Genomic DNA, 27,799 nt, shown 5'->3' on the forward strand with positions numbered 1-27,799 from the left:
CAGGCAGAAACGAAAAAGAAACGCAACTAGGTGCAAACTGCAAGAACACATAAGATGCGTCTACCCAGCACAATTGCATCATTTCATCACAATACTATTTCTCAACTAATGAGGATATTTTTAATTGGACAACAACTGCTGTCAAACGGAATATGCGATGTTACATCTCTTCGAGCGTCTTTCCCTCACAAAGTAACTCCTACATGAGGGAGACGAGAACAATTCGAGTGAAGAAGAATAGGGACAGAAATATATACTACATCAGCCAAGCAAAACAAATTCTCATCCTACTTGCTCGAGCAGTTTCCTTAGACTGAAAATAGAGTCAAGTGTTTTGAATCATAGCAAGTGTGAACAATTGAAGTACGTAGTATTTTCAGTTGTTTCTTGATATTCTTTTGTTCTTGTATTCGCTATTCGAGGATGAGTTCGTATATTGTGAGGTGATTGCTGTTTGTCTTCTGCACTTTGTTCATTTGAAATTTATGTGTGTTGAGATATTTTTGGCAATAATCTCTGGAAAGTACATAAGCGCAAATAAAAATCGAGTCGGTAACGACTTTCAAATTATATTTGTTTAACTACTAAAGCGAATTTGGACTATACTCGTTTACATCCACATTCCTCCAGCATAAATCGAATTAAATATATAATGAAACAAGATAGATGATTCTTTCACTTCTTTTCAAAAAACTGCTGCGTCTAAACATAGGTCTTGAAACCGAAGCGAAAAACAGTTGAAATGTTATAAAATATTTGACATTTTAGGTGAAAGCCGGAGACTATATGCATGCAAAATTACTCACTCCAAGTATCTTGCTATGATATTCATTCAAAAAATGCTGAACTTGAAAAGTTCAGCATTTTTACAATGATATTAAATATCATAATTTCATTGGGATCAGAGAAATGGGGAAGACATCCTATAGTTTAGCTTTCAGTTTGCAAACAATTGACATTTTTCACTGCAGTTACTGATAGATACAAAAATTTATAGCTACCTCAATGATATGTTAGCAGAAATAATATAACTATTTGGGCAAATTACTGCAAAGGCAAAAAACATCGGCCTTCTGCGAACAGGGTCATATGACCACCGCATATAAGATTCACTTAACTTCCTTTTCATCCAAGAAAGTGAGAAAGTCAGTTGATATCTGTGAGTAGGTATACATGTGGCACTTACAGCTAGCTGAAAGGATTAACGTGAGATTCTAAACATGCATCAAAGGACATGTAGCGAAAATCCGTCTTTCTAGAGCATAGATCTAAACCATATTCACAAAAGCGCTGATTTCATGGAGAAACTTCCCAAATAACTGGCTACCAACTAACCCAATAGGCAGGATTATAAGGAAAATGAATCCTATATAATAGATAAGTAGGTAGGTACCTACTATCAGATTGTTTCAAAAAGTTATTTCCATTTCCACGAGTCTACTTTAAACTGTAATATCCTCAGTAAATAATCATTCGATTTATCCGAATGTAGCGCCATTTGAATCAGTTTACTTTTACCAATGCAACACAAGTTGATCAATTCCATCAACATGAAAATGAACTGCTCGGGATTCGATGAAGTCGACAAATGCCAGAGAGAAAGTTATTGAAGTGCTTGAAAGGATGATAGTCGGTTGGCGAGAGGACTGGGGAGTATGGTGGGTAAGGCATTAGGTCAGGAAGAGTACTTCGACCACACCACTGAAGATGACTACCGCAGTTGCAGTTCAAACGTTTGGAGATTGTAACCAAAGAATAAGACCACGGTAAAACTAGGAAACCAACCTAAACATCGACGCCAGCCGTGAAAGGCTACATTCCTACAATTTCTTTGCATTTTGGTTCGTCTAGATGCATAAAAAATATAGCTTGCAAGAAGTAGTATCAGTCGAGAGACAGTATTTTGGTTCTGATGAGAGAAAAGTGTTTTAAATCCATTTAGGTATTCCACGCCAGAGCTTCCAAATTGTACTTATGATGCAGTTACCATTAGAATGTGGGTAATAATTCATAAGGCGTCTATTCTTTGTTATTTGGATTGTAGATATGATTTCTTTTTAATGTTAATAATACCTCATGTTACTTTTTTTCACGTCAGAAATATACTTTGTATTTGTTAGATCTTAGAAGTTGGCAATAAAATATACACTTCATCGTATTTTCTTCAGTTGGCAAAAAAAAACAAATTTTAGAACGATAAACGTTGAATAATGTAATATGAACATCAGGAAAAGGTTCAGCCCATAGTTTCCAGTAGGTACGTACCGGCAACTTAAAATATCTTGCAGGATGCTGAGAATATAACTAGATCATTCATTTAGCTGGCAGTCCACTCTGTAGACGACCAGCACAACTTAACGAGATCATTTGAAAACTCAGCATCCTCTCTGCTGTCCGTACTCGGCCGGACCGGTCGTAGGAGAGAAATCAATCGTTCGCACACCCATCCTCCACCCATCGCCTCCTCGATTCTCTCTCTAGCCTCGTTCAATAAGAGCCCGATTCCAATAGCGCCCGGTATAGATGCATCGGTTGCGGCCTATAACCCGATATCACCGATCACCGTTTCCCACTCTCCGAATGCCATCCGACCAGGCTATTGGTCGTCACAAGGCGCAGAATCGATACATAGCTATTCTATTGCTATAGATGACTACCTATCGAACCAATCGAGAAGTATATAGGGCATATAACGGGTCTTATGTACCTGGCGAGCTGATGGAATGACGATTTTCCGGTAATGGGTATCCGATTGGTCGGACTAGGTGCACTTCTCACTCCAATCGATAAACGTTTTATGTGGTAATTGCAACTCTGATAACCGCTGGTTTGTTACCGATCATTAGTTTCCGTTTTATAACTTCTCGAGCCCTGAAAGTCGACGGAATGACCATAATCGAGAGATAAAGCTGAGGAAATGTTATACCTACGAGGCAGAGAGTATGTATACTCCTGAGTAATACTTTGGTATCTTTTACTGCAGAATTCAATTCGGAAGTTTAGCATGATTTTTGGGATATAACGGATTTTGGAACATAGATAATATAAACAGTATTTTATATGAAGTTCAGTGAACTAAATAACGCAGTACAAACAAAAATTAAAATCGGTAATTAATGATACGAGGGCGACTTGGTAAATTCTTACTTTACTATTTCAATTCATGTGAATATAAAATATACATTTTGGTGAGGAAACTATAGCGATTCTATCAAGAAATGAATATCCGATGGATTTTTAAGAAAAGCTGTGTTGTAACGTTTTATTTCTCACCGAAACCTACCTGACGAAGTCTGATATCGGTACGTTTCGATGAGTACATATGAACTCGCCGTTTACTCCTCATTGAGATGAGTATCTATACCTACGTCCACTCATCGCCGAAAATTACAAATTATTTACGAGCCACTCTACCGAGGAAAGTACTGATCACCGGTTTTGAATAAGTAATTAAAATTAGATCACTTGAAATTCGTTTTCCAAAGGAGTGTGCTATCGACGGGTAGGAAGGAATTGTGAATTTTTTGTTTATTTTAAAATATTTGGAACCTAAAATGTCAACATAACTACCTACATGGTAAGTGGTGTACCTATACCTATTTCCACTAGGACTGATTCAGGTGAGTTTACCGGTGGTTAATTGCATGCGTGTTGGTGATCACCTGGCCTACCAGCAACAAACAATTTGCAAGAAATTATTCGATGATCCGTTGCCTGTGTCACTTCGTTCTAACTTCTAACTTCATCTACCTAATTCAATACGTTTTGAAATAATTTTTGCCTTTTTCTTAGTACTCTTGGTAAGAGAAACTTGATATAATTTTGCATTTTTCCAAAAATAAAATTAGTAGTTGAGACCTTCATACTACTGGTGTCTGGTGTCTTTTTAATTGCGTACTTCTAGATTGATTACATATAAAAAGGATCATCCCACAAGTGAATATCTCTACCTATAGGTGCTAAGCATGGTGAATTGCGTAGTTACATAGTTACAAGTAAATTAGCCCACTGCTGTCCTCTTAAACTTCGTAGACTATAGTAAGGTTACTTTTCAATATTGAAATTTCCAGAAACTGATAGTTTCAAGTATACTTTTTTGTAAAATTTCGTAGGCTGGATTATGTTACAGGTTGAGATTAGTTTTTAATAATAGTTTTACAATATTACGAGTCTGATGATCTATGCACTTTGGAAGAGCAAAATGTAGCTTAATGATGAGGTCAGTGGAAAAACGATGAAACATCATCAGATTCTGAGAAAAACTAAATCTTGTGTTTCTACTCTGTATATATTTTTTTTGAAAGATTTTATTTTAGAACAGTGTTTTATTAATTTTATAACATGAATTAGAACAAATTAGAAGCTGATAAAAACAATATTGAGTCTCATTGTGCTTCTGCTGTGCCGCTTGAATCTCAACAGCGACAAAATATTTAACCTCATCGTTTCTCCAATGAACACTTCATTGGATGGCACTAAATATCAATATGAATTTCATAAAATTGAATGAATTATACCTCTAGATGAGCCATTTCTCTTATATTCCTCCTGAAGATTACTTACTCGATCTTTGGAGTTGAGAAAAAGCAACGAAACTTTATTCATCTATCTTTTTATTTCAATGTGTGCTGGAATGATTTTGAGTGCGAAAATCAAGAAACAAACTATTTTACACGAAACCGATATAATAAGAACCACAATTTTAACAGACGGTCTCAGAAAGAGATACTGCGAAATATGAGACTTCTCCTTTCTGATGAAATTCATATCTTTGGTTTAGTATCAGCGGGGTTTGAGATATATGTTGATCCCATAGATAATGACTTCATGATGGAAAATTGTTAATGGTCATACATGTAGAAATGTTCATGAAGATTCTTCAATAAATGTATGAAATATTTTTATGTCAGATATGGTGTAAGGTATATGATGTCGAATTTTTAGTCGTATCAGTTATCAGTTTAAATTGAAAAGGTCATATTTTAGAAGTGAATAATTTTTGTGAGAGAAACGTTTTGGCTTTCTACGTCTTCATCTTCATCCAAAAAAATGTTTGATTTTTTTTAAAAAGCAAGTAATTCCAAAATAGGTAAAAGATGTGTAGATCATGTGAAAAAATTACTTTCAAACACAAACAGTTTGTGCCTGAATGACACATCTAAACATTTTCAATCTTCAGATATTTCAATTCAAACAAGATTCTTATTATTGAGATTAATACAAAACTCATTTCTAATGCAATCGATCTTAACATCATTTTTCATAATGAACGATTCTGTTGTAAAAATCGGAACAAAATTTGATTCTCGCAATGCTTTTTGATATTTTTACTTTCTCATGAATGTAATGCTTCCTCACTTCTATATTTTTTTGTAAGACAATTTTTTTGTTTCACTAATATTTCCATATTTTACCTGTACTATCATTCTTAGTTCCAGTAAATGATTCTCTCCAGGATCCAGAATAGTAGATAATACCTTGAAAATTTTTCAAAAACCACCAACGGAATACCAACATCTTCCTAGTCAGAAATCAACTCGACCTGAACTCTAACAATCAACCACTTCAATTTGGTCACCAATTTCAATCAACCAAATTTTTGTTCCTAATAAAGTTCGCCATAACGTAATTTCTCAATTAGTAAAACTATAATGAAACCATTTTAAACGTCATCACAGAAAAATTACTATCAATTATGCTTCCACCCCGCATGCACCAATAATCACTACATTTTGCCATTCCAACAGCTCTACTAATGTCTATGTTTGTTATTATCAATTATCTTCTCTATGGACTTGATTAAACACCAAGGAACTTAATGCAACTGACCACAAGTTAACCTACCTAATGTCCATTCAGAGGGAAATATGGATTTAAGTTGGAAACAGATACAGAGGAGTTCAGAGAAGTTATCTGATAACGGGATGAGAATATATGAATTGTTTATTTCGGAAGAAACACAGGAATCATAACTACTTAGCAGTGCGGAAATTCCAAATTGCAGTTCTGTTTCTTTGGTAGGTATTGTCGAAATGCTTTGACGTTTATTGAACAAATGGCAAATAGAAAACTACCAAAAATTATTCTCAAGGAACGGTTCGCTAACCAAATAAGCATTATCAGATAACCAACTATCTACCTATTACTTGAATTGGTATAAATACTATTTCTTAACTATTATTATATATATGTATATATATATATATATATATATATATATATATATATATATATATATATACATATATATATATATATATATATATATATATATCTGAAGAAATGAACTTTAAACGTTCAAGCCAGTCTCCAATATACCTACACAGTAGGTATCAGACGACTATCAGAAAACAACTACCCTGCGGTTAATACCACGAAGGGCGTTGGATTATATCCGATAGGAGTCAGTGCAGGAATCTTCACAGAAAATTTCCTGCATATGCAATTGGCAATTCAACTGAAAGAGTCGATCTTCAATTTTGGAACGGGAATACTTGCAGACCGGTTTTGGGCTAATTAGCCACTCATTAGTGCAAGATACTAGCCATCATCGACCTAAAGTCAATTATATTCCATAATTGAAAATCGGAATTCTTTCAGAGTATTAATTCTTCTTCCTAAGTTGGGGCGAACAACAAAATGTCACTCCATCTAGTGGAGGAGGAACTAACCAATTGCATATCCGAAATGTGCCCGATTCTTCTGAATAAGGAAGATAAACTTTCTTATTATTCAGTGGTCTGTGCAGTGGACCTAACACAAACTAACCTACCTAGCATAAATATCTGTCGGATAAAATCCAACCCCCTTTGTGGTATTAGCCAGGGGAGTAGTTGTTTTTTGTTAGGCGTCAGTCCAATCAACCTACTGTGTAGGTATATTCGAGACTGGCTTGAACGTTTAAAGTTCATTTCTTTAGATTTGTTTACTGCCAGTCTTGAAGCACAGCCCACTGAATAAGAAAGTTCCTAGGATTTACCAATACGGAGAAACAGAGATGAATGAGTGTGTTTTGAAAGTGCGACTTTCGCATTTATAAGTATAGGTGTACTCCTCACATCACATGAATTTTTCCCACCTTTCAAAAAAGGAAAAGATAGTCTTTCAAAGAATATGACCTTCAACCCTTTTGATGCCCAAGAAAGCAGAGAGTCCCTATTGGACATCGGTTAACGAATATGCTGTTAAATTGAAAGGTAAGTGTTTGCAATTTTGAAAGTTTTTTTGAATCTCCCTTTAAATATTAAAAAAAAGGCATTTTATGGAATTATTCGCAAGGGTCTATGTTGATTCTGTAATGAGAAAAAAATTACTTCTCAAATTTGATTTATTTTTTTTCAAAGAAACAACAATTGCCACTTTACAACATCAAACGCTATGCGGAGGGAGCATCTTTGCTCTTAATCTTCCAGTTTTGGTACCTATATTTGAGAAGTTTGTTACCAAATTGCTTCTGAGGACTTTGAACAATTCTCTAAAAAAATGAGATTCGTCATATCAAATTCTGAAAAAAGCATTACACCGAGTAGCTTTTTGAAAATCTCGTGAACCTCTTCAAAAATCGACAATTTTCTCTTTTGTTGTTGAAATACAATTAACTGGCAAAACTCCTGTAGAAAATGTATAAACACCTCGTACAGTACTTCTTTATGACGTAGGACTGTTTCGCCTTAGCAGATGCCCAAATGCATTTCATCATTTGGATCAAGTATGTTATGTATATATGAGACCCAAAAAAGAACAAGAAAAGTTAATTTCAGGTGAAATAATGAATGAGAAAAATAACTGTACATATTCTGTATGTTTTGCATCAAAAATGCCAACGTCATCTCGATATTACTACGAATACTTTACTTTCTCTACTTCAGTTTCTGTTTAAATCTGTTTAAAATCTGTTTTTCCGTTAATCAGCTGTCGCCCCCATACGAATGACAACTCTCAGAAGTTGAGAAACTTGTGCGAGCTAAGGACTAACGAGGTCTTACCTTTTAACGTGTGATTCCTAACACGGATGAAGTTGTTGATGAAGTTGTTATTTCTTCTGATTATTTATGCGGGAATCATAATACAGACATTTTTTGTTAGAGTTTTGTGTTCCAGTGGAATGTTCTTTACTCATTTTGAATAAATAATATTGGAAACCCAATTTCTATGCATTTGGATTGGAGAAAAAGTGAACGGGAGTACTCCTTTCAATTAATTCGAAGAATAGCGGTCCAGGAGTGAAGTACGATAATTTTGAAAGTATGGAAAACTGTTATCGACAAAAATTCAACTATAATTATTGTGTTCAACGAAAGTCATTTTTGTGGTATTTTTACCTTCCTCAATCTGAAAAATATGGAAATTATAATGAAGAACTTTATACAAGTGTAGAAAGGGCAACAAACTTTTTAGTTTACCCCGATAAGTTACTGCGTAAAATAAAAGTATCTATTTGTCACAAAGAAAAATGTTCTATTTATCAGTAACTTGTCGTATTTGAAAATGTTGCCTATCATAAAAATTGCTAAGAAATAATACAAAACTTATTTTGATGTTTCGAAGGCCAAAATCTGCCTCCGTCTTCAGAAATGGACAAAAAATTCAAAGATATTTGCAGTTATTCCTTTCCTGATTATTTATTTCTCAACTTCTTCGACAGATATAAAAGGAATTATGAAATGTGAAATTATATCCTTGTTGTTGATTGACACTTGTACAAAGGTCTCTCTTATAATTTTAATATTGTGGAAGGTGAAAATACTCAAAAACAGGTCGATAAAAAATAATTATTGTGCTTGTGAAATAGTTAGAAATTCTAGGAAACTGAAAGATTATCGTGTTTTTATTGATTCCAAGAGAAACATATTCAATATTGAAGATAGCAAAACTAAAATCAGTTTATAAAATAGAAAAATTGGTGAATAATTGAAATTACATTTTTGATTTCTATTTTTCATTTTGATTATTTCAATAATATTTTTCAATAGCAATTTTCGATATTGCCAATAAAAAGGTACAAACTTTGAGTAAACCTCATATTTTCGTATACTACTGGAAGAATTTGATAACCGATGATTGGATTTCAGGTTTTACTCTTTGCAGAACTTTTTAGAAACACTACTTTTCACCTAAATTTAATAATAGAAAGTTAGCTAGACGGTTACAACTTACTGAGACACACAGCATGTTAACTGTTTCATATTAAATTATAGTTTTCGATTTTAAAGCAGAAGTATATATATTACATGCATAGTGAGTTAATACTGTATTTTGATTTATATTGAATTCATCTTCTGATAGTTATCGTGACGCTTTATTGAAGAAAAAGTATGGATAAAACTATTGGAATTATTGTCCCTCCTCACGATAACTTCTCGCACTTCCCTTGTATCCACCTGTTTTCCATGCTGAGATCGGAGGAGCACTCTTTCCGTGATCCAGCTGCACGCAGCGGCAGCAGCTCGTATCGGGTCCTCTCTCCATCAGATCGCGGTAGCGATGGACAGACGACGGGCCCGGACTGATCAAACACTAGTAGCTCTTCGATCAATAAACGCGGAGAAAGAGAAAATCTAAACAACACACCACCACACAGCGGTCGACGTCCTCATAGTCTTCCCCGCACTCGGGGAGCCCCTCCCGTGGTCCCCGGCCGAACCCCGATTACTTTGAGTACGGGGTGTGATGTGTGTGGCCCAGTTTGAAGAGTCGGCCCGGAAGTATGGAAGCCGCTAAGTTGTTCTTGGGGCTGTTCTGGTGGACGTTGGGCTGTTGAGATTCTTAGTGATGGAGTTTCGCTGGACGTTATTTATGATTTCGGTCTTATGTATGCAGAGTTAGCTATTTATGCATTTGATCAATGTAAACCATTTCACGAATCAGCTTCAATGGGTAGAAGATAAAAATCTGGACCGTAGCACTAGTAATGAAGAATATTTTATGATGTATATAAATGTGGACAGACAGAAATTTTATATATCATGAATGCAAGTTCGATCCGTAGCCTGGGATGATAGTTGATTACGGCGTACGTCTGACTCGTCCAAAGTATTGCATGTTGAAAAGTAGGGCCTCGTTAAAAAGTGAATATATTTATTGAAGGGGTTTGGAACATTTTAATCAAAAAGATGAAATAAAAAACTACTTCAATGGCATGTTTTGGACTAATTTGAATAACCTGACAAACAAATGTACAACAAAAGAAAATGAAACTTTATTCAACTATCATCTCAACCTCACTATTGCCAGAAAAGTAACTGTTATTTCTGACCTTTATGCATGCAATAAGTCCATAAAATTCAAAATCTTTTCAAGAAAAGTGAAATATCCAATGAAATATTCAATCAGAAATATCCAACTTGTCAGTAACTCTTCCTACTGAACAAACAGTTTTGTCCATGAATTTTGCATAAAAAAAAATTCGAAAATTTTTTCAGTTCGTTCCTTTTAAAATTGGGCATCAAAGAAATCATTACAAATAAATCAAAGTATATATATATATATATATATATATATATATATATATATATATATATATATATATATATGATGTAATCGTATGATTGAATAACTTATATTGGAAAAGTAACTTGATACTTGTTTCAAAATTGTGATTTGTAGTTACAACGTATGTCATAAATGAAATAATATAAAATCTGCTAAAATCTAGGAGAACTACATTTTCATATTCACACACGTATACTGTACACTGAACTAGAGTTGTACAGAGTGGGCCAAATTGGATCCTTTCGAAGGGAAACTCCTGTTTTTCAAACAAGATAGATGAAAACTGACGGATGTGTGTGAAAGTCAAATTATAAGACAAACTTGATGGTGAAAACCGCATATAGATAGATATCTATCATCGTTTATGAATTACCTACATCATATTTTTCAAAAATATGGATTTTCAAAAAGTTGCTGTAACTTTTTTCTTGTCAAAAATTTCTTATTTCCATGGAAAAATTTCCAAAGTACTATTCTACGTAGAATTCAATAGTGTAAAAAACTTATTTTTTCAAGTGACATTTCAATAGTTATTGATGGAAAATTATTTTTTAATGAGACACTCTGTATATTCCTGCATATTTCAATGGAGCCTTAAATAACCTTTCCAAAAATGTAGGACACTTGATGTTTTGCTAGAGTCATCTTTGAAATCTAGAGCTTTTAGGTTTTTTCATGTAGACTTTGAAACGCACACTTGGATCAAGCAGGCTTTGGACGACGCGGTGATAAAACAAAAAGAAGTTGTTTAGTAGTAGCTATCAAATGTTGCAATTCAAACGCATAGCTTCAATAAAACTGATAACAATAATAGTAATGAAGAAAAACAAACAATGAAATGTATTTCTTCAGAGAAGATGTTCGCAATGTGTACCAGCTTCTCCTACACATAGGCGATTTTCTGAACGTTTTTTGAAGGATTAATTATTTAAATGAGAGTGAGACAAGCAAAACTTTGCATCACTGCCGCTTCCAATTCGTATCCAGAACTGGTCGGTTATTCAAAAATAAGATCTTTCGACCTTCTCCAGAGGTAAAAGTCCTTAAGCGTTAGGTCTGGTGACCTGGCCGGCCAACAATTGGATTTTTGGTTGGCTATCCAAATATTACCAAAATTTGCAGCCTAAAAATTGGTGACAATTGCAGTGTTGTGAGATGAAGCCCTGTCTTGTTGAAAATATATTCTTACGAGCTCTATTAGTGGTAACTCATCAACAAAGGGTTCAATATATTGCCTTGGAATTTCTTAATATCTCTGAGATGTGAGAGTGCAATTAATTATTCACTTCAAAATAACGATAAAAATAAAAACAACAATAAAAATTAATTGGCGCTCCGGGCGACTTCATTGATTCCAGTGGCGCATTTGCTTTTTCAGCTGCAGGACAATCCGGAAAAACCTGCAGCACCACATCATCTGAAGATCTTGATCTGCCAATGTCCTCTCTCATAAATCAAAATGTAGGGTGTCTCCAGAGGCTCCAATAGATTCAATACATCGCCAGAAAACTTCGTGCAATTATTACTGAACGGGCCGATGTAGCGGTTAAAAATGCCGGCACTTCTTACATGATCTTCGTCTGTACAAATACAATTTAAGGAAAACTCATGCACGTGGTTATATACAATTGTCCATGAACCACTTGCAAAAAGCCATGAGGCGTTCTGAATCTCCTGGTCTTAACTAACGAACTCTTATGGTCCTGTATGGCTTGAATTTGTGTTTTTTTTAAATCCTCCTAGCGTTAGTTCTTAGTAGGCCTGTTGATATTTTCAAATTTCGCGTTGACGTTTTGAGATTATTTTCAACAGCTCCTAAAACGACTATTCCTTCCAACTCCTTATCTTCATTTGATTCATATAAATTTGGCCTTTTCGAATTGGCCACCATCAATCAGGTTGTGTTGTTGCGAAAATGTCCCTACCTAAAAGGTTGTCTTTTCTCTGGATACCTCTCGTGATGCTTACTGCTTCTGCATTTTCTCCGGTTTGTATAAAATAGACTATCATATCCCATTTTTCATAATTCTCATACTTCATTGCGAATGTGTTTGAAAATTAAACGAAAACTATTAATTGAATAGTGTCTTTATTGCTTAAATAAAAATTTGACAGCTTCCAACAGTTTTGTATTCAGTTTCATCACCGCATCGTCCAAAGCCTACTTAATCAAGGTGTGTGTTTCAAAGTTTGTATTTCAGAGATGACTCTAGCAAAACATCAAGTGTGCTACATTTTGGCAGAGGTAATTTTAGGCTCTATTGAAATATGCAGAAATATACAGGATGTCTTATTGGAAACATTGTTTTTTATTATCAACTATTGATATTTCATTTGAAAAAATAAGTTTTCTACACCATTGAATTCTACGTAAGGAAATGCTTCGGAAATTGTTTCATTGAAACAAGAAATTTTTGATAGGAAAAAAGTTACGGCAAGTTACGATGATACATATTGATGTGCGTATTTTCACCATTGAGTTTTTCATAAAATTTTACACAAGCATCAGTTTTCATCTATCTAGTTTAAAAACAGGAGTTTTTCTTTGCACTCTGTACACTCTTAGTACAGTATATAAAATATATTTTTCCAAAAGATTTTTCCGTTATCTGGTTCCAATGAGAAAACTTTTCCGGTGGGTACTAGAACTATAAGAAGGTTATCATTACGTCTCATTTTTTTGTGTAGTATTTCATTTCGAGCTGACTTTGCAGGCGCAGATCGAGGTTTTCAAGCCAATACTATTGATTTTGATAAAAAGTTGATCACATAGACATCTATCTACCTTCCCCTTGCAGAATCTCGAAACGTACTCGTAGAAGGTTTCCCATCAAGGCATGATATAAGTTCTAATGCTTGAAATTTCTTGATGACGTACGTGATGATTCCATCAAACATATCAAAATAATATCACTACTCCTTTCCAGAGAGAATCCACTATCATGTATTTTGAAAAGTTTAGTTACATTTGTAAACATCATATTTGATAACGTTCTGATTGCTGAAAACATCGCTAACTCTTGCAACTTAATGTTTATTCCATAATAAAAATACAATTTGAGTAAATGTCGCTTATAGAGACAACAAAATTGAATGATGGCTCATAGTTTAAGATCTCAGTATAAAATCAATAAATTTGTCAATACATGACATGTTGTTACTGATCACGTTTTTTTTATTCAATTCGGGAAATGCATCATCCGTTCATCTTATATAGTGTTTCATGGTTAAGCGGTGGAGAAGGAGTTGAATATGTAACTCATTTTCATTGATGAAACTCCAAATATTCTGTTTTTATCATCAGTTACGGTAGATGATGTGGGGACTGATCAGGAGGAAACGAAAAAAATAAAAAAAATTGTTCGTTACTCCTCATTTACATTTATGCAACAAGTCATCCAGATGTATGTCCTGTATTGAAAAAGAAATATTTTTGGGACAGATTAGTTGTCTGGAAAAACGCTCATTTCCTAGTAACGCTCTCTACAACCCTCAGAGTAAAATGGCTTCCTTTAATTACCTTTTCAAGAATTTCAGGAGGGAATGTGAGTATTTATAAAAATATTAGGGAGGTATTATTTTTGAATTCTGTAATAACGTATGTACATTCGCAAATGACAAATAAAAATATTATAAAATTCAATTGGAGAATGATGTGTTACCGAAGTGGATAAGTATAGACTTATAGCCAGAAATTCTATAAATTATTTGTTGATATAACTCGCACGAAAAACATATCAAATACAGTAGTATTCTAATCTATCTTTCTCTATATAAATAAATAACAAAACAACTGTTGTTTATGTGGCTTGTGGAGGTGGTATTGAACTATAATTTATATTTTGCCTTAATTGTTGATTTAAAAAGATAATTTTACTTTTCAAAGTAGAATATCTAGGTATGTATAAATTCTAGGTGCTGTTGCTAATATGTGAATTAGAAACAAATCCCTTTAAAAGTTAAAAACCAACATTTAAAACATCAATTTGAATACTTTTCGAAGTGAATTTGAAAAACTCATAAATTGAACTCAACTCTATTTTGTTCAAACTTGCATTTGCTGTAATAACCCAAATTGAGGAACATTCCCCATTAGATATTTTTCATAGGGATATTAAAAGAGTTTATAAAAATATTACATTAACTATTGAAGAAGAAGCAGACAACTTGAACTCAATCAATTTCTTGGACTTACCAATTAGTAAAATGAACAACAAACATGATTTTTCACTTTTTCACAAACCTTCCCATGCATACGGATGTTACTATACATTACGATTCTACCCATTCATATTAGCACACAGTAGATTCACAGATTAGTCAATGTTTCTGTTTCAATAGATAATTTCAATAAAGAACTCAACATCATCAAATAAATTGCAGTAAACAACGGATTCAAAGCTGAATTAATAGACAAAATACTTTCCAAAGAAGACTGTTCAAAAGCGATTCGAGACGTGTTTCCTATTGATAACTTAGATAATCAAAATCAAAATTAAAGGGCTTTAATTTATTTAGTTATGAAGACAAAACATCTAAATTCTAGAAATCAGGAGTATATAAATTAAAGTATGGAACGTGTCCCAATGTATATATTGGTCAAATTGACAAAAAAATTAGAATCGTATCCAGGAACATCATTGAGCTATGTAAATAAGAAAACAAGTTCAACATATTCAAGTCATTTTTTGGAAGTTTTAACGCTGAAAAGATTGAAAGCAATGAAAATTAATGAATTTAAAATTCAAACATTCCAATAAATGACGAACTGGATCTAAATAGATCACCATTATTGAACTTGTTTTCTTGAAAACCGATGAAGTATTATTATTGAAGTATTATACCTTTATATAAAAGTTTTAGATGTTTGAGTGAATACTTAAGTAGGTAATCTGAATTGTGACTACATAGGGTATATAAATATTAGAGTGAGAATGAACTTATAATACTTAATTGAGTACGAAAAAGCTACTGTGTTAGCGAAACATGTGGTGATATATTTTTGTTAAATGAAGTTTATGGAGATCAAATCGTAAGTAGGAGTTTATGAAATTACTGTGGATTTTCATCAAGTAACGGCTGAAAAGTTAATTATTAACAGTCCCCACTGAAATAATGCATCAATTTCTCTACATAACCATTAATCTGCATTGAAAAAATCAATCTAGACAACAAATTATTAGGTGTTTCGACAAGAGTTGATTATGTGTCAGATTTTATAAATAATAATTGGGAAACATAATTTGAAATGCATTCGACGACTGGAAACGTATTAGTCACTTTCGAATGATGTTAGTTTTCACGAAATCCCGCATAATTACTGAAAATTCACCGAACTACGACACACATGATATTATAACTTCCGTATGCGAGTCATTTGTCGCACTGAAGAACAAAAACGTGATGATAAAGTTTTAATTGCTCAAATGATAACTGAAAAAATAATATACCCGAACGTTCACATCAGATATTTTATAACATTCTTTACGGAATGGTGATTTTTAATTTAGATTATGTTTGTTTGGGAATTATATTTAATAAGATAAAGGAGAAAGTCATGGTCTAGTGTAGACAGGTAACTGTAAACTGATGATAATTGTATTTGGATAGATTTTATAGATGTTTTTGTTTAATAAACGTTGAAGTTTCGTGTCCCACATCATGATGACAATAAACCGTCGGAAAGAAAGCATAACTGTAGTTTACTCAACAATCTTCCATTTCACATGTTTATATTCTGCTTCACTACGTCGTGTCAGCAATCCAATGGTTGTTGATGGATCTGGTATTCAAGTTGTACCAATATTTTTTGAAGAAGAGAAACAAATTTCACATTACCGAAAAATAGCTTATGATGATGAACATCGAAACACCTTGTTGATAAAAAGTATTGCTATCCAAAATTGAATCCAAAAGGAACGCATTTAAGCTACAAAATAAAAATAATAATGCTGGGAAATAATTTGAATTGCAAACTTGATAATTACTATTACTGCTTTAAAAGGAATACTGACACAAAATACGTCGTTTCATTTGTTATCAACAATCGTCTACGCTGAAAGTAGTTGTGAATATCAAGAACCTAATCCCCAAACAGATTACATATACTTTCAATTTGTTGATTCTTGATATTCAATTCATTGCTAATTACCGATGTTTGATCTTTATAAATGATTAAATTCATTTTTCAGATCCAGATTCTTTCTATTTTTTAGAGTTGTCTGTTTATTTCATCCCCCATCGATTTGTTTTGTCACATATTGGTTTTTGATATGTAATTTCTATTTTAAAACCCCAGGAAAGACCTAAGTTGATAGGGCCTTTTTACTATTCACGATATTCTGTCAGTCATTGAAAAGAAAGAATACATGGACGTGGGATAGATAATTCAAATCATGAATATCAAATATATATAGGTTGTTTCAAGAGTTTTGTCTGTTTTTGTGAGTCTACTTCAAACTGTGATATCTAGGTGATTACTCACGCAATTTAATCGTTATTTCAATCAGTGCACGTAACACAAGTCGATGAATTCCGTCAGCATAAGAAGTGGGTGCTCGGGATTCGATGAAGTCGACTAAGGCCGTTTTTTGTCTGGTGTTAAAGTTCTTGAAAAGACGGTAGTCAGTTGGCGAGAGGTCTGGGAAGTACGGTGGATGAAGCAGAACTTCGACGCTCCATTCGTTTAATTTTTGGAAGTGCGAACGGGCGTTATCGTGGAGCAGGATCGGACATCTTCTGATGACCAGCGCCAGTTGCTGCTGATGCAATTATCGGTACATTTCGTCGATTTCCCCACAAAAGGACTGCTGTAATGGTTTGATAGGGTTTCAGAAAGTTATAGTGAATCACACCAACCACCATACAGTAACAATGGTCTTTTTTTGCCTTCGGGAAGTATCTGGATGGCTCACTGGTGTCCAACCACATTCCTGAACAGCTCATGTTGCTGTAGAGAATTAACTTTTCATCACACATGACGATCCGATTCAAAAAAAGATTGTTTTGGTTTTGCAAAAGCAAAGAAGAACATACCTCGAAACTTAACAATTTCTGTTGATCTTTCAAATCGTGGGGCTTTCACTTTTTGACCTTTCCAATACGTTTTACCACCAAAAACCGCATAGGAGCTGACGCCCAGTTCTTCCGTCATCCCACGCACCGTTTGTGATGGGTCAGTCTCTACCATGTTATCGCTAAAATCTTATTCCCATTATAACAGAGATAACACCTCCACTTCAAATATTGAAGTTTTGTAATATTTAGTTTCTGAGTGTTTTTGTTTTATTCGAAAAGTTCTTTCCCTAGCATTTCTGCCTTGAGGTACCCTTTTGATTACCGGAAAGGTATATATGATGAAACGAATGTTCAGTGAAAACTTCACCTTTCCAGTGTCTAACAATCCTGCACTATAATAATTCTCTTAGAGATAAATAAAACAAAATTTTTCATTTCATTCTGTCCAGTAAATCAAGTTACCTTTTACTCATTTGCGGCCAGTATATTGAACATCATTGAACATCATGGTACCTGGATCGTTTTTTAAACGTGTTTTAAAATCTGTTTTTCCGTTAACCAGCTGTCGTCCCCATACGAACGACAACTCTCAGAAGTTGAGAAACTTGTGCGAGCTAAGGACTTACGAGGTCTTACCTTACAACCTGTGATTCCTAACACGGTTGAAGAATCACCCCAGCTTCAACCAGATAAATTATCTCGAAGAATATTTGGTCGAGACGAGAGTCGAATCCACGGCCTTCCGATTGTGAGTCGGGCGCACTACCACCGCGGCCAATTCCACAACATACAGACAGAGGTCTGTACAAAATGCTTTGTACACTATTTTTGCCTTTTTGACGAAAGCTGGGAAATAACTAGATAAATTGTTATGAAAGTAACTGTCACATAATTATGAAATAAAATGCGAATTACGTTTTTTATACTATTTACCTTAACTAAAATTAGTGATTTTCCTTCGATGTGAGCCTATATCTATTGACACAGTTAAGGTCTATTTTGGTTAACGAAAAATATTGGAAATCTATGGAACAGATTCCTAATAATATTTTTTTTCATAATTTGCTAAAGAAAATTTGGTGATTTTTACTTCATTAGACCATTTTTCTATTGATAGGTAATTAGATCTTTGTATTTAGGAAGTGTTATTACATATTTTTCTACTATTAGGTATATTTACTTGAAAAATATATGTTTCTTCTAACTTTAGTAAATGAAAAATATATAAAAAACTGAAATGGACTACTCATTATGATTTTTAATATATTCCACTTAATTAAAATTGGTAATATTATTTAAACTGACAAATTTAATTTGTAATTTAATTCATTCATAGAATATTGTAGAGACCGAATGAAGTAAAATAGTATACGATAATTGTCCCCAGTATCTAATTATTTATTTATTAGACTCTGTTTCTACGTCACATCGTCCTTAAAAAAACTTTTACTAATCGAAAAACATATGGTATTACACTCGATGGCAACTCAGGTATTGTAAGAAGAATACATTTCCATTTGAATCGTTATACATACGTAGTTGATATTTAACTGGGTTAAATGTAGTTATACCGATGAGGTGCTAGTGTGTCCAACAAATGGTGACATCATACGGTAAACATCTGATTCGTACAACTGAATAAGAAACATATTTATGTGAGGCAAAATGAGGCGAATTTTCATTTATATGAAAAAATATTTATTCATTCATCAATTTATATTTTGCCTCCTTCAGAGTAGTGTGCCAACGTTTCCTCATTCCTCGAAGCAGTTCTGACATGCACTTTTTGGTACTGCCTTGAGCTCTTTCAGCGAATCGGTTTTCATCTCCTAAATCGTCGCAAAACGCCGTCCTTTCATGAGTCTCTTCATCTTGGGAACAGAAAAAAGTCACAGGTGCCAAATCTGGCGAATAAAATGCCTGAGGCACGATAACGGTGTTGTTTTTGGACAAAAAATTCAAATAAGCCATGACGAGTGTGCAGGTGAATCATCATAATGCAAAAGTCATGCATTTACACAAAATTGAACGTTTCTTTCATATTGCTTTTCGCAAGCGGTGCATAACTTCAAGATAACACTTCTTATTGACCACACGACCATTTGGCAAGAACTCCTAATGCACTACGTCACGATATTTGAAGAAAACAGTGAGCAAAACCCTGACATTTGATCCAAGTTACCGTCCTTTTTTTGGTCTTGGCTCTCATGTGCTCTTCCATTGGGACGATTGGACTTTGGTTTCGATGTCATGACCATATACCCATGATTGTCATCAGTTGTGACCCTTTCAAGCAAATCTGGATCGCCGTTGACGTCATTCAACAATTCCTGAGCGGTGCTCATGCGACGATTTACTTGGTCAAAATTCATCAATTTTGGAACGAATTTTGCTGCCACACGCTTCATGCACAATATTTTCGAAAAAACTGCATGGCATGAGTAACCGATATGTCGACATTCTCAGCAACTTATCTAATAGTGATTGGACGATTCTGCATAACAATTTTGTTCACTCTACATTTTCATGGGTTGATGATGTGCGGATGCACATTCAGAGCAAGCATCCACATTCACATCATTTTCTCGACCATCTGTGAAAAACGTGTGCCCTTTGTAAACATTCTTCCGACTTAAAGTACAATCACCGTTTGCCTTCATTGATGAGATCTTTAATAGTTTTTTGACGCTATATTGAGTGAAAAATTGATTTGAAAAATAAATTAACATTGGTTCGTGTACCGCAAAATAAACCACGTAAGTATACTTTACTGAATAATTTTGATAGTTTCATTTTGTAGATGATGCAGGATGTCGTGTGGTCTCAAAGAGAATGGCTGAACTATATTATAGAGGTTTTGTCATCAAATACTTTAAAACATATTGAAAGAGTAAACATATGCTGGTTTTTCTTTCTGAACGGGAGCAGAGGTTATCTCTGTATCTGTATCTGTAGAGTAGGGAGGGTGAGTGTAAGCCCACGCACTTAGGCCACATGTGACCCATTGTACATCCTCCCTAGGAGTTGTCCTCCTAGGTCATCGTCCATCCTGTCCTTTCCAGGAAGGTGGACAGGTCGCTGGGAGACATCTCCTTTATATCGGCAGGTGTAGGCCAAGACTCGCCAAACACACTCTCTTATTGACGATAACTCCGGGCACTCGCACAGGACATGCCTGACAGTCTCATCTTCCTGTTCACACATCCTGCATAGAGGTGTGTCCACTAGCCCCATATTATGTAGGTGTTTCCTTAGCTGACAGTGGCCAGTCAGAAATCCTACTGTAAGGCGTAGATTTTTCCTGGTCATCGCCAGATATTTCTTCGGCGCCAGCTTCCCATCCTTTGATTTCATCCCATCTCTTTAAAGATTGAGCATGGGTGTAACATTTGACTAGTTCCGCAATTGTCGAAGTCATCAGGCCGTGGGTGCCACTGGGCCCTAAAATTCTTAGTCCAGCCGCTTCCTTGGCTAAAGAGTCGGCAATGCGATTACCTTTACCCCTGTCGTGCCCTTTAACCCACCTCAGGATAATGTTATTATCTATCGAGGCTTTGGTGAATCTTGGTGGCACTCTAGTGCTAGCCCTGAAGTAACACGCTGTCTGTTCAAGGCTAATAGTGCTTTTCTGCTATCAGTGCATGGGAGCAGAGGTTAATTTTTTGTACAATTTTCTAGTTAAGATTAACTACTATAAAACAATAAAAAACCTGTGCAATTGTTGTTTGGATGAAGAAAATTCTTCCACGTTTTGACTGAATTTGAAATTCCGTTCAAGATTTTTTTGAAAATCGCTCACGTCAAAATGATCATTCAAATCAAACTAATTTCGAATAGTGACAGTAACTAACCGCTTTTTTCCGGAATTTCACTAGTATATTGAGTGTTATGTAATAACTGTCCGTATTTTATAGGACGATTCCTCAGTTATTTATAAGGTAGAAAGTTCATATAAGCATGGGTTTTTCGTGAATAAATTTAAAAATAATGTCGATATCTGGACAAAGTTAGTATTTGGAGATTTTTTGATATGGGAAATATTTGGTTATAGTTTGGCACTTAATTGTTGGAGACGCCACCTGAAAGTCTTGGTCTTTTTTGGGGGTCACATCTTTATCGTTTATGTATGTATCACAATTTCTACAAGAAAAATCGATTCCTCTATTATTTTTCCGCAAAAAACGGATGTTTTTCGCACAAGTCGCTATATTCAGCCGTGTTCGAGATATTTTAATATTAATCAATCGATATATGTGTTTGTCAAAAAGTGAAAAAAAATTAATTTTCTTCAATCTAACCTAGAATCATTTCAAACGCTGATTCCTAATCAACAATAAAAAAACGGAACACTAGATATACATCTAATTCTAAATCATACTGAATGCTCGAAATGTCTACCTCCTGCCTGCACGCATCCAATCTTCTTCACATTGATCTGAGCAGTCTTCAATAAATTCCTGTAGTATCTTGAATCGATCTGCGAGAGTTAATTATTCGATTTCTTGATTCTTCTTCATTTTGTATAGGTGTTTGGTAAATTGAAGATTTAAGAAGTTCCAACAGAAAAAAATCCAAACTAAGACCCGATGACCTAGGGGGTCATGTTTGAGGCCCTCTCCGATCAGTTGCCGAAAGTTTAATCTAAAAATTCTCGCGTTTTTATGCTAAAATTTTTCGGGGCACCGTCATGCATGAACCACATTTCATTTCACAGTCTAAGCGGCACATCTTCCAGAAAAATAGGCAAATCTTATTAAGAAAATGACGATATCTCTCTCCGTTTAACCTTCCCGGAATAAAAAATGATCCTATGAAATAATCTCCAAGGATTTCAGCCCAGACGTTGAGGAAGAACTGTTGCTGGGGTTCTTATTATTCGATGTGCACCAGACACATGACTATCTTTCTCAAAACTTCCGGTTTCTCTCAACAGAGTGTGAATTTTTGAAAAGTTTTTCGAAAAGGAGTTGTGCGGTTCGGAAAACGCTCCTGATACAAACGTCTACTTTCATATGCATTTCCATTACCAAGTCCGTATGTGAAATATATGTCAGCATACTCTGCATTGGTAGGTTAATCATTTTCAAACAAATGTTCTGCTTCTGTTTGAAATCTGTTTTTTCATTAACCAACTGTCGCACCCCTACAAACAACAACCCTTATAAGCCGAAACTTGTGCGAGCTAAGGATTAACGAGGTCTTACCTTTTAACGTATGATTCCTAACACGAATAACAAATGAAACTATTTAACTATGTATCAAGGTATCATTTTTGATTTTTGACATGACAGGACATAAACAAACATTGGAATAAACTTACTAGCTTTTCGAAGAGTTTGCGAATGAATGAGAAGACGATTGGATGCATCGATTAATTTGAATTAAAATATCTCCGAAACGGCTGCTTGTAGCGACTTTTGACAATCATACCTGTTTCACGTAAAAATAATAGATGAATCGATTTTTTTTTCAGAAAATATGATACATACATGCACGATAAAGTTGTGACTTCTCAAAGGAGACCAATAGCTGTAGGTGGTGCTCCCTACAATTAAATGCCAAACTAAAACCAAATTTGACTTTATCATGTCAAAAAGACACGCCCGAAGAAGCCATTGTATGGCGAAACACGTGTTGTGTTTTTGTAAAACTGTTTAGTGAAAATTTCACAATAAAGTGTTTTTTGAGTACGTTCAAAACGACCCCAAATACCAATTTTACTCTAAATATTGATATTTTAAAATTTTATTCACGAAAAACCAAAATAAAATCAAATTTTCAACACCATGTTTCTCAAAAATGAAGGCCTTTAAGACCCATGCTTATAAGAACTTTTCATCTTAGGAATAACTAATGTAAAATAATATATAAATAATATATAAAATAATATATAATATAATGAACTAATGTGAAATATCGTATACTTATTACGACATAACACCCTGAATAACGTTGAAATGGAGGGATATCACCAAAAAGCGAATCCATTGTTGAATCAAGTTTCTCATATTTGTGTTTTTTATAGTTTGATTTGTCCAAGAAAGATTGAAAAGTAGCAGTTTTTTGAATTTAGGAGGGCTGTTACTCTAGAAATAAAAAAACACCATTTTTTTGGATCCGTAATCGACATGTCAAAATACTAATTTAAAATGTGGATTACGTATTTCTATTTGTATTTCGACCCAATTATTTTTTTTTCAAAATCAGATGGTGCAGCTTATCCAAAATGTTATCTTTCCGTTAGACTCCGAATCAGGATGATGAGCGTGCATATTGCTTACCGATCAACTGGATGCTCGCTTGATTCCTCTCGAACGTACTTCGCTGAAGATGCGTCGGGGTAGAATGTAACATTGGGTGGCTTCGCCTCGTTCATGTGTGTGCCACATGCCGTCGTGATAACCACAATTAGGCTGCTAGGGGAGCCTTACACTTGACCTAGAACGGGGTTCGCGTTGGAGAAAAATGTAGGTCACAGACCTGCTGTTGCTCTACTTGACGGTTGGGGTGCACGGATATGTATGTCGGGTGGAGTATTTTTTGTGTATGAAATACTGCCGAGTTGACTGAACTATTCGGATGGCTACTGACGAAAGAAAATGTTTTGAAGAATTTTTGCGATACGATTGTGCGATACACAACATTGTGGAATCGATGTCGATTCCAGTTTGAGGAAAAAACGAGATTGTTAGTTTTTCCTGACTAAAATAAATAACGTACCGTCATGATTTTAAATCCAAAAAATTTGAATATCAGTTGGGAATTTTCTTAATCAAATTGGGAAAATCGTTTGATTATCCTGTATAAACATAGTGAAACCAAATTCAATATTTGACAGCTCATTTAACCAATAGAATTCAAGGGATTGATTTTAATCAATGAATGTGAGAAATTGACAACAAAAATGTAAAAAAAAAAGAAATTCAATGGATAGTAATCAAACTACAAGAGCAATTGAATGACAGAATGAAAATAAACAAGAAGTAATTTTCAAATTATTTGAAATAATAACAACATTGAGGAAGTTTGACATTCAACTATTCCAGTACAATGAATGGATGCGTTAACAATTTTAGGAGGAAAGAAAATACCAAAGACTGAATGGATAATTAAAATAATAATCTTAGAATTTCAAGCTTTAGGAAGATATCAATAGTATTTTTCAAGGCTAAGTAATTAGTTTGTGATACATTGTCGAAAATTAGTAAGAATGTATCGTCTTTCCCCCCAACCAATTTCCTGGAGTCTTTGGAATCCACTAGATACTCGTTAGGACAATAAGAGGATTGTTCCGAATTCTTGAGGTACTTGTTGAATACCCTTCGTGAGCAAAACGATAGCAGAATCAATAGTCCTGACCGCTCTGGAATGAATAATTCCGTACAGTCTATCTTGTCTTGTGCTTGTATATCTTTCGCTGGAAAAATCCTGACTTGTTCCCTTTGTAGTAAATGTTCAAGAGGTAGCAAAAACGTATGTAAATTTCTGAAACTTCAACTAGCGTTTTGTAATATGACTAATAACCAGTCCGTGCAAAGCTTATTGTAAAATGATCTGAAAATGAAACTTTTAACAGGTGATGACCGACTGTATTGCCAAACATGCGCCAAACTAACTGACTGTTATAAGGAAAGAAGTATAGCTGAGGTACCAGTAAATCTAATAATAACACTGATGATCTTCAAACAAGACTCAACCTCTGATGAAAGCACCAAACTCTAACGAAGTTTCGAAAAAGATGAACACTTCAATCTAACAGACCACTTTTATAATATTCATGCAGTCATTGTTTACTGTGGTTCTGGCGTTGAATTTGGTCATTACTATGCCTTGGCCAAAAACGAAACGGACTGGTTTAAGTTTGACGATAGTCATATCACTAAGTGTTCTGGCGATGTATTGAATTTATTGGAGCCTCTGGAGACACCTTACATTTCGTTTTATGAGAGAGAACATTGGCAGATCAAGATCTTAACATGATGTGGTGCTGCAGGTTTTCCTGCAGCTGACAAGGCAAATGCGCCACTGGAATCAATGAAGTCGCCCCGAAGTGCAAATTAATTTTTATTGTTGTTTTATAATTTCATACTGTAATGTAATAAACAGATGGATTTACTGTCATTGAAAGTTTGTAAAAAATTTTCAATTTTGTTGCTAGGAAACAGAGACATTCAGAATGTTTGTTGATAAGAGAAGCCAGAAGATTGTTGGAGAGGAGGTAGGTTGTACTGAATATGTGTAATGATCATTCAAGCTATAAATCCATAATTTTCTCAAAACTGTATCAGAGAAAGTGAAATAATGATTATGAAGTGCTATTGGAGGGAGTAAGAGGATAATTTCCTTATATTTATTCATAAAAACACATTCCTTGAAGAAAGAAGTTGATCCAGTTGAATTACACAAAATGGCGGATTTCGAACAGGAGCATCATGAAGAGAACTTCTGAAAGGTAAAAAGGCCTTATATCACTTATCAATCGTTGCAACGTACTTCGAAACACATATACAATATGCATATATTCTGTGTGAAATTATGAATTAAAATTTAATTGATTAATAACCAGAACTAATATGCGATTTAATGAAACCCTCTGCATAAACAGTCAACCAGTGACCCAAGTCATAGAATATTAGAATTAAGAACGAATAAAGTGGTTCAAAATTACCAAGGCTTGCCGAACTAATATTGTGAGAGTGCAAAAAAAGCTTGCTGAACAGATATCCGTTTTTGTAAATAACTTTAGTATATTTATAGAAATTTGTTAATTCATGATGAAAATTAGCTGAATTGATGAATATCATCTTGTTCATGACCTATTCATCCATTTATTCATTTATTTAGTTTATAATTATTAAAAAATTTAATTGAGTAGGAGTTATACTTTTTATTTTTTCTAATTTAATGATTCTTGCATTTTATAACATTCTAAACAAGAGAGCTGGTTACCAAATAATTCCCCCTGAGATGCAAAGAAATGCTCCACAAGGGAACTAGAGATTTATCGGAAGTAATAAATACCATAATTGACTTGATAAATTTCAATTTTTTAACGAAAACTTTGTTATTTATCAACCAGCATGATGAAGCCACAAGTCCGTAGGACGATTGATTTTTTCTATTGCTTATATATATTATCAGCTGAATGCATCCATATAAGAACAAAAACAAATTCAATTCTCAAATTTAATAAACTTTATCACATGAATAACGAGAAATTTCAACAAGAACATTTGTTTGAAAGTACAATTATCAAGGACACAATGTTCGAATACATAAATAGAGTACTTACTTAATGACTATTTTTCAATAATATTTTTCAATATTTTTCAATATTAGGATTTCATTGATATGATACCGCAGAGCCGGCACGTGAGTCATCTGACTTACTTCATTCAGAACAATGTGTCGCTTCAAATTGGAAATGTCATATTATACCAATAAGATCTGATTGGAATATTGACTTTTCCAAATATCACTGTTGGTATTTAAGGTGAAGTTTTAACCGAGGGATGGTTCTCTTTTGTCTTATTTGCGTGAGGTTATGTAACTCAGCGAAGTGTGGCAATTCTTTTTTAATTTCAGTCATTTCATTCAGTTCATTGTATTGGTGGGTTTTATTTGATTTACATATTCGTTCGAGTTGTCTCGGTAAGGTTAGAAGGAGATAAGCAACAAAAATTATTGATGAGTTGCAGTGAAAATTGTTACATATAACTCTACTCACTAATTGATGATTACGTAGTACAGTAGCCAGAAATTCATCCCTGAAATGGAGCTTTTAAAATGTGCAAATGTGCATACATATTGGTTTTGACTACGAAATTCTAGTGAATGATTGTCATAAGTACAGGGTCTGTTCCAAAAAATATATTCGTTTATTCATTAATTTCTATTTTGTTATTTTCGAAGTAGTCCCTCTAACTTGTATTGGCGTTTTTTACAATTCTCAAAGTAGTTCTGATATGCACTTTTTGGTATGTCCTTGAGTTCTCTTAGCGATTTGGTTTTCATCTCCCCAATTGCTACACACAATCTTGGGAACAGGAAAAGTCACAGGGGGCCAAATCTGGATTACTCGGTGACTGAGGTATAATCACGTGGTGGTTTTTGGCAATGACGAGTGAGCAGGTGCATTATCGTGGTGCAAAGCCATGAATTGTTTTCACAGAATACCGATCATTTTCTTCGTGGTATTTCTCGCAAGCGGTGATATTGGCCGTACGATTATGTATCAAAAACTTTTAATGCACAACGCCACGGTAATCAAAAAACAACAAGTGACCAAAAC

The sequence above is a fragment of the Leptinotarsa decemlineata genome, unplaced genomic scaffold, assembly GCF_025532065.1.
Source record: "Leptinotarsa decemlineata unplaced genomic scaffold, Ldec_3_MD MMD2_tig00078346_RagTag_RagTag, whole genome shotgun sequence".
Classification (NCBI taxonomy): domain Eukaryota; kingdom Metazoa; phylum Arthropoda; class Insecta; order Coleoptera; family Chrysomelidae; genus Leptinotarsa; species Leptinotarsa decemlineata.